The sequence below is a fragment of the Coenobita brevimanus genome, chromosome 84 (assembly GCF_032717465.1).
Source record: "Coenobita brevimanus isolate Jiangsu-jjx chromosome 84, ASM3271746v2, whole genome shotgun sequence".
Taxonomy (NCBI): Eukaryota; Metazoa; Arthropoda; class Malacostraca; order Decapoda; family Coenobitidae; genus Coenobita; species Coenobita brevimanus.
The window spans coordinates 22,659,484-22,671,983 of NC_137037.1; positions in this window are offsets into that span (position 1 = coordinate 22,659,484).

Genomic DNA, 12,500 nt, shown 5'->3' on the forward strand with positions numbered 1-12,500 from the left:
ATTCAGTTTCGAGAACAAGAGAACAAAAGTCAAGGTCACAGGCCAACGTCAACGTAAACACTTTTGATTCAGATTTAACCATATTTAGTGGGGGGTTAATGTCCACGCAGGTTTGATGCGTTTCAAGTATGAGAACAATTAGTCGACGGTCATGGTCACAGAGCTAGGTCAAAATCATTGACCGATCGCAAGGTATGAGTGTTTCACTCTGTCAGTACTGTTTCTCTTTAGTTTGCCCAGAAAATTTTGTCAGCACAAGAGAGGTTTTTCGAACTGGCGCAGATTAATCAGAGCCTTCACTAATCCAGTAACTGTTACGACGACTTCATGTTGATACTTGAAAAATCGTAAGAGCTTTCATACCTGGAGGCTTTAGAAAATCACTAAAACAAATATAAAAAACATTTAATAAATTTTTGAAGCTTCAAGTATTGCAGTGCCCCCAAAACCATCCAAACAAGGTCGAGGCAGTAAAACGACAGGTATTCCCATCCTCTCTCTCTCTCTCTCTCTCTCTCTCTCTCTCTCTCTCTCACTCGTGCCTGCCAATATCGTTGTACGTAAGTATGCAAGGAAAATGCCATGATAATGGTATGACTACTAACCAACCATGCAGTAAATAAAAGCAAGTAATAAAAAATCTATGCATGGATGGGATTATATGTCATTTCACTGCCTTAGACCCTGTTCCGATGGTTGTTGGACCATTTCCGTTCCTACATTGTTTTTTTTTTTTTTTTTTTTTTTTTTTTTTTTTAACCAGCTGTATCTCTCATCTAACCTTATTGTCCAATATCTGATCATGAATGAGAGGGAACGGTATTACGCTACATAATCCAGACATTTTTGGCGAGATGACCAGTCTTATCTCCACGAGGTATAACATAGGCAGTAAATCTCAGTCTCTCCTGCGATATAAATACCTGTGAGCCATATGCTGTTGGAGCATGTTAACCACCTAGAAAATTAAGCGTTAATTTGGTTATATGTTTCATACCTTGATTACAGGAAACCTTTTGACTTGCTCTTCAGTGTAGAATTATCTGAAGGCAATATTGCAATAACTGTAGCGGTAGCAGGATACTCCTATTTAGACTCATTTGACGGAAACTTGCTGATGTGCAAGTATTTCATTCCTCCCCCCATTCCCATTCGCCCTCTCCCTCCACCCTCCCAAGTCTTGCTGGGCGTGAGGTCAGAGCAGGTCATGTATTATTACAACGCAGTTCTGGTGTTGACATAGGCAGGAAGAGGGAGGGTTGGGGAAGTACAGAGAGGAAGTGGAAGAAGAACGAAAGGTTGGAAGACAGTAGAGTTAGGAGGAACATGAAGACGAGGAAAGAGATAAGAGTTGATGTATATGGGAAGAAGAGGGCAAGGTAATGAAATATGATGGGTTAGGAAGTGAGAGAGAAATGGACTGAGGAAACTAGGGAGAGAATGAGGAAGATATTGGGAGCGATGAGGGATGTTGCAGAGGAAGAATGGCGGGTTTGAGAAGGAAGGACTTTATGAAGAAAATGTGAAAGGAAGATCAGGGTGAATTAAATAGAACAAGGTAGGAAGAGAAGACGAAAGGAGAATGAGGGGGGTGTAGAAGGGCGAGGGATGAAGGCGGAGGAGGGAGAAGTGGAGAAATAAGGATGGTGAGGAAATCGAAGAACATGGAGGAGCAGGAGGGGAAAGAAATGAACAGAAAAGGTGAAGAAAAAAAGGGGAAAAAGAGAAACAAGTTGGAGACAAATTGTTGGAAAAGGAGGATAGACAAGAGAGTAAGGGTGGAGGAAGGAGGGCGAAAAAAAGGAATAGAGTGCTGGGGAAAGTGTAGAAAAAATATATCTATATCTATCTATATCTATCTATCTATATCTTTATATCTATATCTATCTATCTATCTATCTATCTGTATACACGTGTGTGTGTGTGTGTGTGTGTGTGTGTGTGTGTGTGTGTGTGTGTGTGTGTGTGTGTGTGTGTGTGTGTGTGTGGAGGGGAATGCAGTCATGCTGAAAGCAAACCCAGACATTTTGAATATGACACTCCGGGATGAGACAGAGTTTACATCCAGGGTGTAGTGCGCCTTACAGCAAAGATGTTTTCCCACTCTCCATCCCCGCAACAAACAAACACACACACACACACACACACACACACACACACACACACACACACACAGTTCACCTCTCACCTTTGATAATCTGTAGTTTGATATGAATGATGCTCTTCTCTTCCACTTTGTTCTGTCTTTTCCCCGCCTGAGGCCAGTGCCAAAGAACAGCTGTACATAAAATCAGAATGACTGTTTCCCGTGTGGTGCATATATAAGCTATTATTACCAAACATCCTCTAGATCAAAAACTAAGACGTTCAAAATCTGGAGATAAGGATATAATGTATTTTCTTAGCTACTTTCGCTTATAGAGGATGACATTTTTATTGAATTACATAAACTGAAGGACAACATATCGCACTTCATACCCGTAGTTCCAACTAAAGGATGTTATATTCAGAGCAATTCTTCATGATCTTCAAAATAGTCCCACCATTTACTTTCAGTTCGCCTGGAAGAGATGCAAAATCCTCCTTCTGCTGATCGTCACACGCATCACCAATGCCTACCATAAACTGGCAGTCCATTTACCACCCAGCATGTCGGTTAGAAGGTGACAATTATGTGACTGACCAGAAATGTTGATATCACAAGCATACACATAACCACACAACCCTCCCTTCATCACGCACACACACACACACACACACACACACACACACACACACACACACACACACACACACACACACACACCGCTCGCTGGCGCAGTGGTAGCGTTCTCGCTTGCCATCTGGTAGACGGGAGTTCGCGCCTCGCTCAGGTTGCAAAAAGTTTCACTGACGAAGTGGGTGGTTACTGTCCCCCTTGAGGAAGGGGACGGGTGTGTGCGTGTGTGAAGGTCACAGCCTTACCCTTAGATCGGACTATATGAGCTCTCAGCTCCCTTCCCGGAGGGTAAAAGCTGACGATCACGACCATCAAGTGATCCTGACCGACCCGGTGAATTACACACACAAACGCGCACGCTTAAAAAATCAAAACAATTAAAGCAAGAGGGAGCACTCAGAGGGTGCAACACCTGCGACCACCAACTGATTTATGGACCGAATGTTTGATTATCCCCTGTGACCTTGACCTTCGACAGCCTGCATTAAAAATTGAGTTACTTCAGTTTTCCCTAACCCTTAACTTTCCACCAAATGGGTTAGATGAAAATAGAATTCCTTGAGATTGGAATCTTTCTAATGATCTTGAACGTTTCCTTTCCTAGTGACCTTGTTTTCACACATTGTATTCTGAACATCTCCATAAAGTTTAGCCCACAAATAAAAGCTGTTTAATATGACCTTACCATGTTTTTTTTTTTTTTTTTAGATAAACAGAGAAAGAAAAAACAAATGAATAAATGAAATAATCCATACATCAGATTACAGATGTCCTCCTATCACAAAAAAACTGTAACAGTTGGACTTGAACGGTCATAGGTTGAAGTTTGGGAGGAAACCACTCTTGGGAAGCGAGTTCCAAAAAGATACTGTTCGAGGAATAAAAGAATCCTAATAGGCAGAAGTTCTGCAAAGTGGCAGTGTGACAGTCCAGTCATGAGCACTACCAGATGCCCATGTATCACTGGAGACGGCGTAGAGAGGTGGCACAATGGATGCAACTTCATCTGATCATTTGTCACAAAAGAATCATTAAAGTAATGCAAGGGAGGAAATATACCTTCTTACTGTACTTGTAGGGAGGGTAGTTCATTTGTAATAACAGGGTTATTAATAATTCTAACAAGGTGCTTGGCCATGATTGCCAGCTATAAGTCGGTCATCACAGTTCAGCCTGTACACACACACACACACACACACACACACACACACACACACACACACACACACACACACACACACACACACACACACACACACACACACACACACACACACACACACACAAAACTTCTCTGGTTAGAGTCTAAAAATACCATCTCTCGCCTCTCTTTAGTCACAAACCAAACCACCCAGACAACAGAAATAATGCAATACTTGCATAAACACAATAAACATCACAAAAGTGAAAAAAAGATTCATAACTTTTTTTTATGAAACCTCACATAATGTACTGATTTTGTTTGTAATACACATATCTAATCATTTCAAGCCATTTCAGCACAATTACTTTTTTCTGGGGGAAGAAAATCTGGATATTTCTTAGCATGATATTTTTTTCACTCTCTGCTTAGTATTCAATGTGTTTACATGGTCATTTTGCGAAAAATTTCAAACTTCACTGTAAAGCACAGGATTGGTTTAGGAAGCTAAAAATTGCAATATCAAGTTCACCAGACATTTCTATTTAATTTGGTTTGAAAAAAAAAAAAATCAATACTCGAAATTTGAAAAAATGGTGCTCCGATGGGCCACTGAGTCCTGACATTTCCGAACCCATGGCCACGGAGGTGCTAAGCAGGCGGTTGCTAGGAAACGAGTAATTACCTAGCAACCAAAACCTTGCAGACACAACAAGGTCATAGGCTTGTCAGTGTGTCCAACTTTGGTCTGAATCAGTTAATTCTGAAGGGCAGAAGTGCCTCCCACAATTAGGAAAGACTGCTAGGAAAATTGAGGCCAATCTTTGCAGGGTTGCCACACGAAAACTAGAGAAGAGAGGGGAAAAATGGATGGCAGACCTCCGATACGGAATGACCTCAAGATTATGCCTAAAAATGTCACAGCTTTCTACACCCATTAGCAATGTTTCTACAGTTCAAAACGTGAAAAGTACGAAAATCTCGTTTTTTCGGCTGTTGCGTAGCAACGAGTAGTTGCCTAGCAACCAAACCCTTGCAGACACAGCTAGGTCATTGGCTGGTCATTGTGTTCGGGTTTGGTCAGTGTTGGTTAATACAATTTAACAAGAATACAGGAATATGAGACAAAAAGACTACATGAAAGAAAGAAAACACAGATAACAATAAGGGCAGCACGGAGCTGGCCAACAACTGTGTTTGGAATTTTGTCAATTTTTTTAGTGCAACCTCTCAACATTCACTCCACAATGATGAGCAGTATTTTAGCTGATGGTGCATGTGACTCTTGTGAACTAGCCTATAGCTAACTGCTCGTCAGTGAAGAAGTTACAGACTCTATACAATAATACAAGTTTTTTTGAAGCAGTTTTGGCAAACAATCTAACATGGGAGGTCCTGCTGAGGTCACTGTTAAGTGAAACACCTAGAGTTTCGATACTTTTAGAGATATGAATATTAGTAGCACTAAAGGTGATAGAGGAATCAGGCAATCTCTGTCTATTAGTAAACTGTATATATTTGGTTTTCCTGGCATTAAATGAGACAGTGCTATTTTGTCAACATTTGGTGATCTTAGGTTTATCTTGATTCATGGAGATTAATGTACCGAGTTGTTAGTTAGATATATTAAACTATTGGAATGGGTGTTAAAGTGTGAATGAACGTGAAGTGCTGAGTCATCTGCATATAAGAGAATGGGATTTTTGGTGATAGATAAGAGATCATTAAAATGAATTAGGAATAGGGTTGGAGCCATAACTGATCCTTGTTGCATGCCGGTATTAATCGAGTGGAAATCGGCATGTATATCATCAACTTTTACTCCTATCTTTCTGTCGCCACGATATGAGGAAATCATTGGAACAAAAGATGATAGGCTGTAGCAAGGGAGTTTGGACAGCAGGGAATGGTGTGACACTTTGTCAAAAGCTTTAGAAATATCAAGGACTACTGCATGGTTTCTCCATGTTCATCAACGGACTAATGGATGGTATGAGTAAGGAGACTGAGTATATCAACAGTGGATCTTTCGCGGCGAAAATCATACTGTCTCTCACTAATTAAGTTCTAGGATTCAATATGTTTAACAATGTGCTTATTAATTTCTATCTCAAATAGATTACCGAGAAAAGCTGTGATAGCTATTGATCTGTAATCAGTGAGGTCAGAGGAACAGCCTTCCTTCTGTACTGGGTGGATATTTGCTTCTTTCCATGAGTTAAGGAATAAAGAAATACGAATGCATAGTCTGAATAATTTAGCTAGAACAGGAACAAGTTTGGGGGAACAATTTTTCAAAACCATTGGAGGAATTCCATCTGGACCTGGAGCTATGTTGGTTTGTAAATTGTCTAGAATGGATTTTACTTATCTAGTCTATATTTTGAGTGCAGCAATTTCGGGAGAGTCAGGTTCTAATATAGGGACGTTTTGACTGACTTCCTCTAAGGCAGAAACTCTGGCAAATGTACTGGCAAGGATGTCTGCTTTTCTCCAGGGATCATTTAGAGTGTTACCATCTGAAGATTTTAGTGGGGGAATGGATGATGACTTGTTAAAGTTATTATTGAAATAAATGACAGACAGAATACTCTGATGTCATTAGGATTATTTAATAGATTGGATGGTTGACTGCGAATAAAGTTTGACTTAGCAAGATTTATCGCCATTTTTGTTTGGTCTGTTGCAATTTTGAATAGACTTAGAAATTCTGATGTTTCAGATTATAAGTAAAAGTTATATGCTAAGGAAGTTGGGGTAGCTGCTCCAGCACAATTGCTGTCAAACCATTTTGGAGAGTCCAATCTTTTAATAAACTGTTGACTGGGTATGAACAATTCCATACCATCTTGTATTAAGTAATTAATGTGGGACTGGGTAGAACTGATGTCACTGGAGAAGAAAGACTGCCATGGAATGTCAGGAAGATAATTTTTAAATCCATCTCAAGTGACCTATCAAAGTGCCTCCTGGTTCAGAACAGGGAGGTTTGGGGCAACTGACTAATGACGCTTTGATGAGAGAGTAGTTGGAGGATCCATGTGGTAACAGAACTTGTATCCTGTATTTATCTGGGTTATTTGTTATGAATAGGTCTAAGAGATAGGTGTAATGGTCAGGATTATCTGGTTTTATGACTGGACATTTGACCAATCTCTTTCAAAGCTTTAGTTAACATTCCCGGGTGATCCTATACTCATCCACCAGGTTTGTTCCAATTGAATCAAAACTGCTTTCCTTACTGTATTCACTGATAGACACTTGGGACAAACTTTGACATTGACCTTTAACTGACTTTTTTCTTTTTTTCTAAAACTGAACTCCTTTGTTTTTCTTTTGACCCTTGTCCCTATTCCAAAGTTTGATGTAAGTCGGATAAGGATATTGTAAGTTGACCTTTGACCTAAAGTGTTATTAAAGAAAAAAAGAAAAGAAAAGTCCCCTTGACTGACCGTTTGCCAGAGGCTGAAGTCAGATGAAACCTTTATGAGCTATTTTATTAAAGACTCACATTAATCGAAACATGACCTTGCCCAGTGGCCTTAACCTCAGCCTAATTGTTCTCAGAATGAGATTATTTCATTCATACCTTACCCTCAATAACTTCCCAAAGTTGGATCGAAACTGGACAAAAACTCGAAGCTGCTTTTGCTAGGGAAACGTCTGACCTAGTTCTGTGACCTTGACCGTTGACCTGTGGTTCTACAAAACTAGAAGTTTCTAATTGGGCTATACTTCAATCCTTCCACCACGTTTGGCTAAAATCAATTAAAAACTCTTTGGGTTATTTCGTTCACACACACACACACACACACACACACACACACACACACACACACACACACACACACACACACACACACACACACACACACAGAATAAGAAGAATGAAAGACATGCATAAATGGTAGCTGCCTCTTAACACCTTTAGCCTGAGGAGGTCTCCCATACGTTGTATAAAACTGGATGGATTAAATTGAAATAATCGAAATTAAAAAAATCCTGCGAAGTTTAGGAGTTAAATCATTCTAAAATGTAAATTGTTCTTTTAAATGAATGGTGTGCAAAAATTAGTGGACACTATGAATCTTCAAATCAGCTTCCGTAACAATAATAACCCTCTCATTGTCTGGATAATGCCAGTACTGCGATTCATCAAACATGAGATTATTTTATGTGGATGAAAATGAGTCATAGGAGAATAAAGAAAATGAAAGATGGTGGTGTAAACTACTGTGAAGACAGCCAGCTGGCAGTATCTCACAGTTATGTACGTAGGTATGTATGTTTGTCCAAGCATATATATATATATATATATATATATATATATATATATATATATATATATATATATATATATATATATATATATATATATATATATATATATATATATCAAGCGACTATGCCGGCAGTGACTGTTGCTATTTCCGGGAATGCTCGTCGGCGAAGAGGTGACTGTGCGGCCTTATTCTTTACCAACATCCGCGGCTTATCCACAAATTTAAACTCAGTTCATTTTTTCCTTCAATCCATATCCCCTTTAGCCCTTTTCCTCACAGAACCACAAATCTCACCCTCTACCGATATATCTCCATTTTGTTTTCCCGGTTACCATCTCCTTACAAACTTTCGAAACAAGGGCGGCACCTGTTGTTATATCAAATCCTAATATGCAGTTGATACTATTTTAAACTTCACTTCATCCAGTTTTGATTACTCATTATATAACTTAAATTGCCAAAACATTACCAAATATATCTGTGTAGTTTATCGTTCCCCCAATGCTTCTTCGGAACCCAGTGTATTTGATTCCATATCCACTCAGTTGAGTAACCTTGACCTTGCCCTTGGCAATGAAATTACCATTTTGGGTGATTTTAACATACACAATGTTGAATGGTTATTGCATTCTGCCCGGACTGACGAGGCTGGTCTAGAAGGCGAGCTGTTTGCGGAATCGTTTAATCTCACCCAGTTGGTAAAGCAACCAACCAGAATACCTGATAATCCTGACCATAATGCCCACCTCTTGGATTTATTCTTGACAAATAATCCAGATCAATAAAGGATAGAGGTACTGTCACCACTTGGATCCTCTGACCACAATCTCATCAAAGCCTCATTAGTTAACCCTGCTACACCTCCCCATTCCGAACCTGTCAGGGTGACCCGATGGCACTTTGACAGGGCAGACTGGGATGGATTTAGAAATTATCTTGCTGATGTTCCATGGCAGTCTTTCTTCTCTAGTGATCCCAATTCTACCCAGTCCCACACTTGTGACATAATACTAGCTGGTATGGATTTATTCATACCAAGTCAACAATTCACTAAAAGATCAAACTCTCCAAAATGGTTTGATGGCAATTGTGCCAGAGCAACAGCCCAAAAGTCATTAGCATATAACTCTTACTTAAAATCAAAAACACCTGAATCACTCTCCCAATTTAGAATTGCTAGAAATCATGCAAAAGCTGTATTAAATCTATCTAAATCAAACTTTCTTCAAAAGCAAGCATCAAAACTACTTAACAACCCTAATGACAATAGAATATTCTGGTCAACTCTTAATTCTTTCAATAATAACTTTAACAAGTCATCTTCCATTCCCCCACTAAAATCTTCAGATGGCAATATTACAAGTGACCCACGTGGGAAAGCAGATATCTTTGCTAGTACCTTTGCAAGAAACTCTACCATAGATGATACCAGCCAGAATGTCTCAGTACTGGAACTTGATTCTCCCAAATTGCCCCACTTAAAATACAGACAAGATTTGTAAAATCCATCATAGACAATTTACCTACCAACAAAGCTCCAGGTCCAGATGGAATTCCGCCAATTGTTTTGAAAAAGTGTTCCCCTGAACTTGCCTCTGTCCTAGCTAAATTATTCAGACTATGCATACGTACTTCTTTATTCCCAAATTCATGGAAAGAAGCCAATATCCACCCAGTTCCGAAGAAAGGAAGTTCGTCTGATCCCTCCAATTACAGACCAATAGCTATCACATCTTCTCTTGGTAAGGTATTTGAAACTTTAATTAATAAGCATATTGTTAAACATCTTGAATCCAACAACTTAATTAATGATAGACAATACGGTTTTCGCCACGAAAGATCCACCATTGACATACTCAATCTCTTAACTCATACCATCCATCAATCAATTGATCTTTTTGGAGAAACTCATGCAGTAGCTCTTGATATCTCTAAAGCTTTCGACAGGGTATGGCACCGTTCCCTGCTGTCCAAACTCCCTTGCTATGGACTAACGTCTTTTGTTCCTTTGATTTCTTCTTATCTTAGTGACAGGAAAATAAGAGTAAAAGTAGATGATGTATATTCGAATTTCCACTCAATTAACGCCGGCGTGCCGCAGGGATCAGTTCTGGCGCCAACCCTATTTCTCGTTCATATTAATGATCTCTTATCTGTCACTCACAATCCCATTCACTCATATGCAGATGACTCAACACTACATAGTTCATTCACACTCAGACATCCATTTACAAAGTCTAATATCTCTACCTCTCAACTCAGTACAGCCATCTCCATAAATCAAGATCTATCTACAATCAGTGAATGGGGACAAAACAACCTTGTCTCTTTTAATGCTAGTAAAACGTAATATATACAGTTTACTAATAGACAGATATTGCCAGATTCGTACATTACCTTCAGTGCTACTAATATTCCCATCTCCAAAAGTATTGAAATTCTTGGTGTCTCACTTAACAATGCCCTCAGCTGGACCTCTCATGTCAGATCACTTGCTAAAACCGCCTCAAAGAAACTTGGATTATTGTACAGAGTCCGTAACTTCTTCGCCGATGAGCAGTTGTCTATGATTTATAAGAGTCATGTGCGCTCTCAGCTTGAATATTGCTCACCCTTGTGGAATGGTTGTGGAGAGGTTGCATTAAGACAACTGGACAAAATTCAGAATAAAGCTGTTAGAATCATTAACAACCCTGCCATTACATATAAACTACCTCCCCTGCAAGTAAGAAGGAATGTTGCCTCCCTTGCATTATTTTACAGATATTTTTTTGGCAAATGCTCAGACGAAGTTGCGTCCATGGTGCCACCTCTCCATGCCTTCCCTCGTGCTACACGGGCATCTGGTAGCTCTCATGACTGGAATGTCACTCAACCATATTGCAGAACTTCTGCCTATCAGAATTCTTTCATTCCCCGAACTGCATCTCTCTGGAACTCGCTTCCCCAGAGTTGTTTTCCTCCAAATTTCAACCTACAACTGTTCAAATCTAACTGTTACAGATATTTTGTGAACAGAGGACACCAGTAATCTGGTGTATGGATAATTTTTTTTCTCCGTTTGTTTTTCCTTCCTCCGTTCTGTTATTAAATATATATATATATATATATATATATATATATATATATATATATATATATATATATATATATATATATATATATATATATATATATATATATAATTTATCCATCATTAGCCAGACGCCTCAATCCCGTAAGGGGTGGCACAAACATATCGCTTCCACATCGCCCAATGCCAGTTCACTGTCTTACTACCAACTCACACCCCCTTTTCTAATATACCTCTCCACTCCATCTCTCCATCTCATCCTCGCCCTCCCCCTCCCTCCCCCCCTTCCACCTTATTCGCATACACTCTCCTCGTTAGTCTCTCGCTCTCCATCCTCTTCATTTGGCCAAACCACCTCAATGTAATTTTTCTTAACGCTTTGTATCACATCCATAAATTATAAATTCAAAACCGTACTTTCAAAAGTTTAAAAACTTAAAAACTTTCAAAAGCCGTACTATCGATGTGTAGGGCCGTAGAGAGCAATGACTGCCCCCTAGGGTGCCTGGAAAACGTTTGACACGGGCCAGAAAAAGAAGCAAAATTGTCACAGTCCTGGTGTGGGCCCTGGACCCTCCATACTCTTGAGTTTTGGCCCCGGGAATTATCCCCATTGCCCTCTTCTCTCTTTCTTTCAACTCATGTGCGGTAATTAAACGCAATTCGTTTAAAAGGTGTTGAGTATCGCATCAATACACAATCTGCAACTGGGTGATTGGAGTACAAATGCACTCACTCGAGGGGCAGAGACGCCCATGAAAACTGACCAGCAGTGCAGCACCTGCAGGCTGCAGCTACTTTTCATTCATTCAGCAGACACATAAATTCTTGGTCTTGGTCTTGGTCTCGGAGGGTCTGTTCTTGGTCTTGGTCTTGGTCTCGGAGGATCTGGTCTTGGTCTTGGTATCGGAGGGTCTGGTGTTGGTCTTGGTCTCGAGGTGCCTGGTCTTGACTACAACACTGTTATATATATATATATATATATATATATATATATATATATATATATATATATATATACGGGTATATCTATATCTGTATCCATCTATCTGTCTATCTATATATTTATATCTATATGTATCTATATGTATATCTATCTATCTATTTATACTGTATATTCATATATTTATATATATAGACATATTGAAAGAAAAGTAGATAGACAGACAGACATTCAGAAGGATAAGTGAACAGATTCGTATTGGGTATTTCAACACTGCAACTATAATAGTACAACCTACCAGCGCAAATAGTACTGCGTCCTACACTGTAGTAGGACTACTA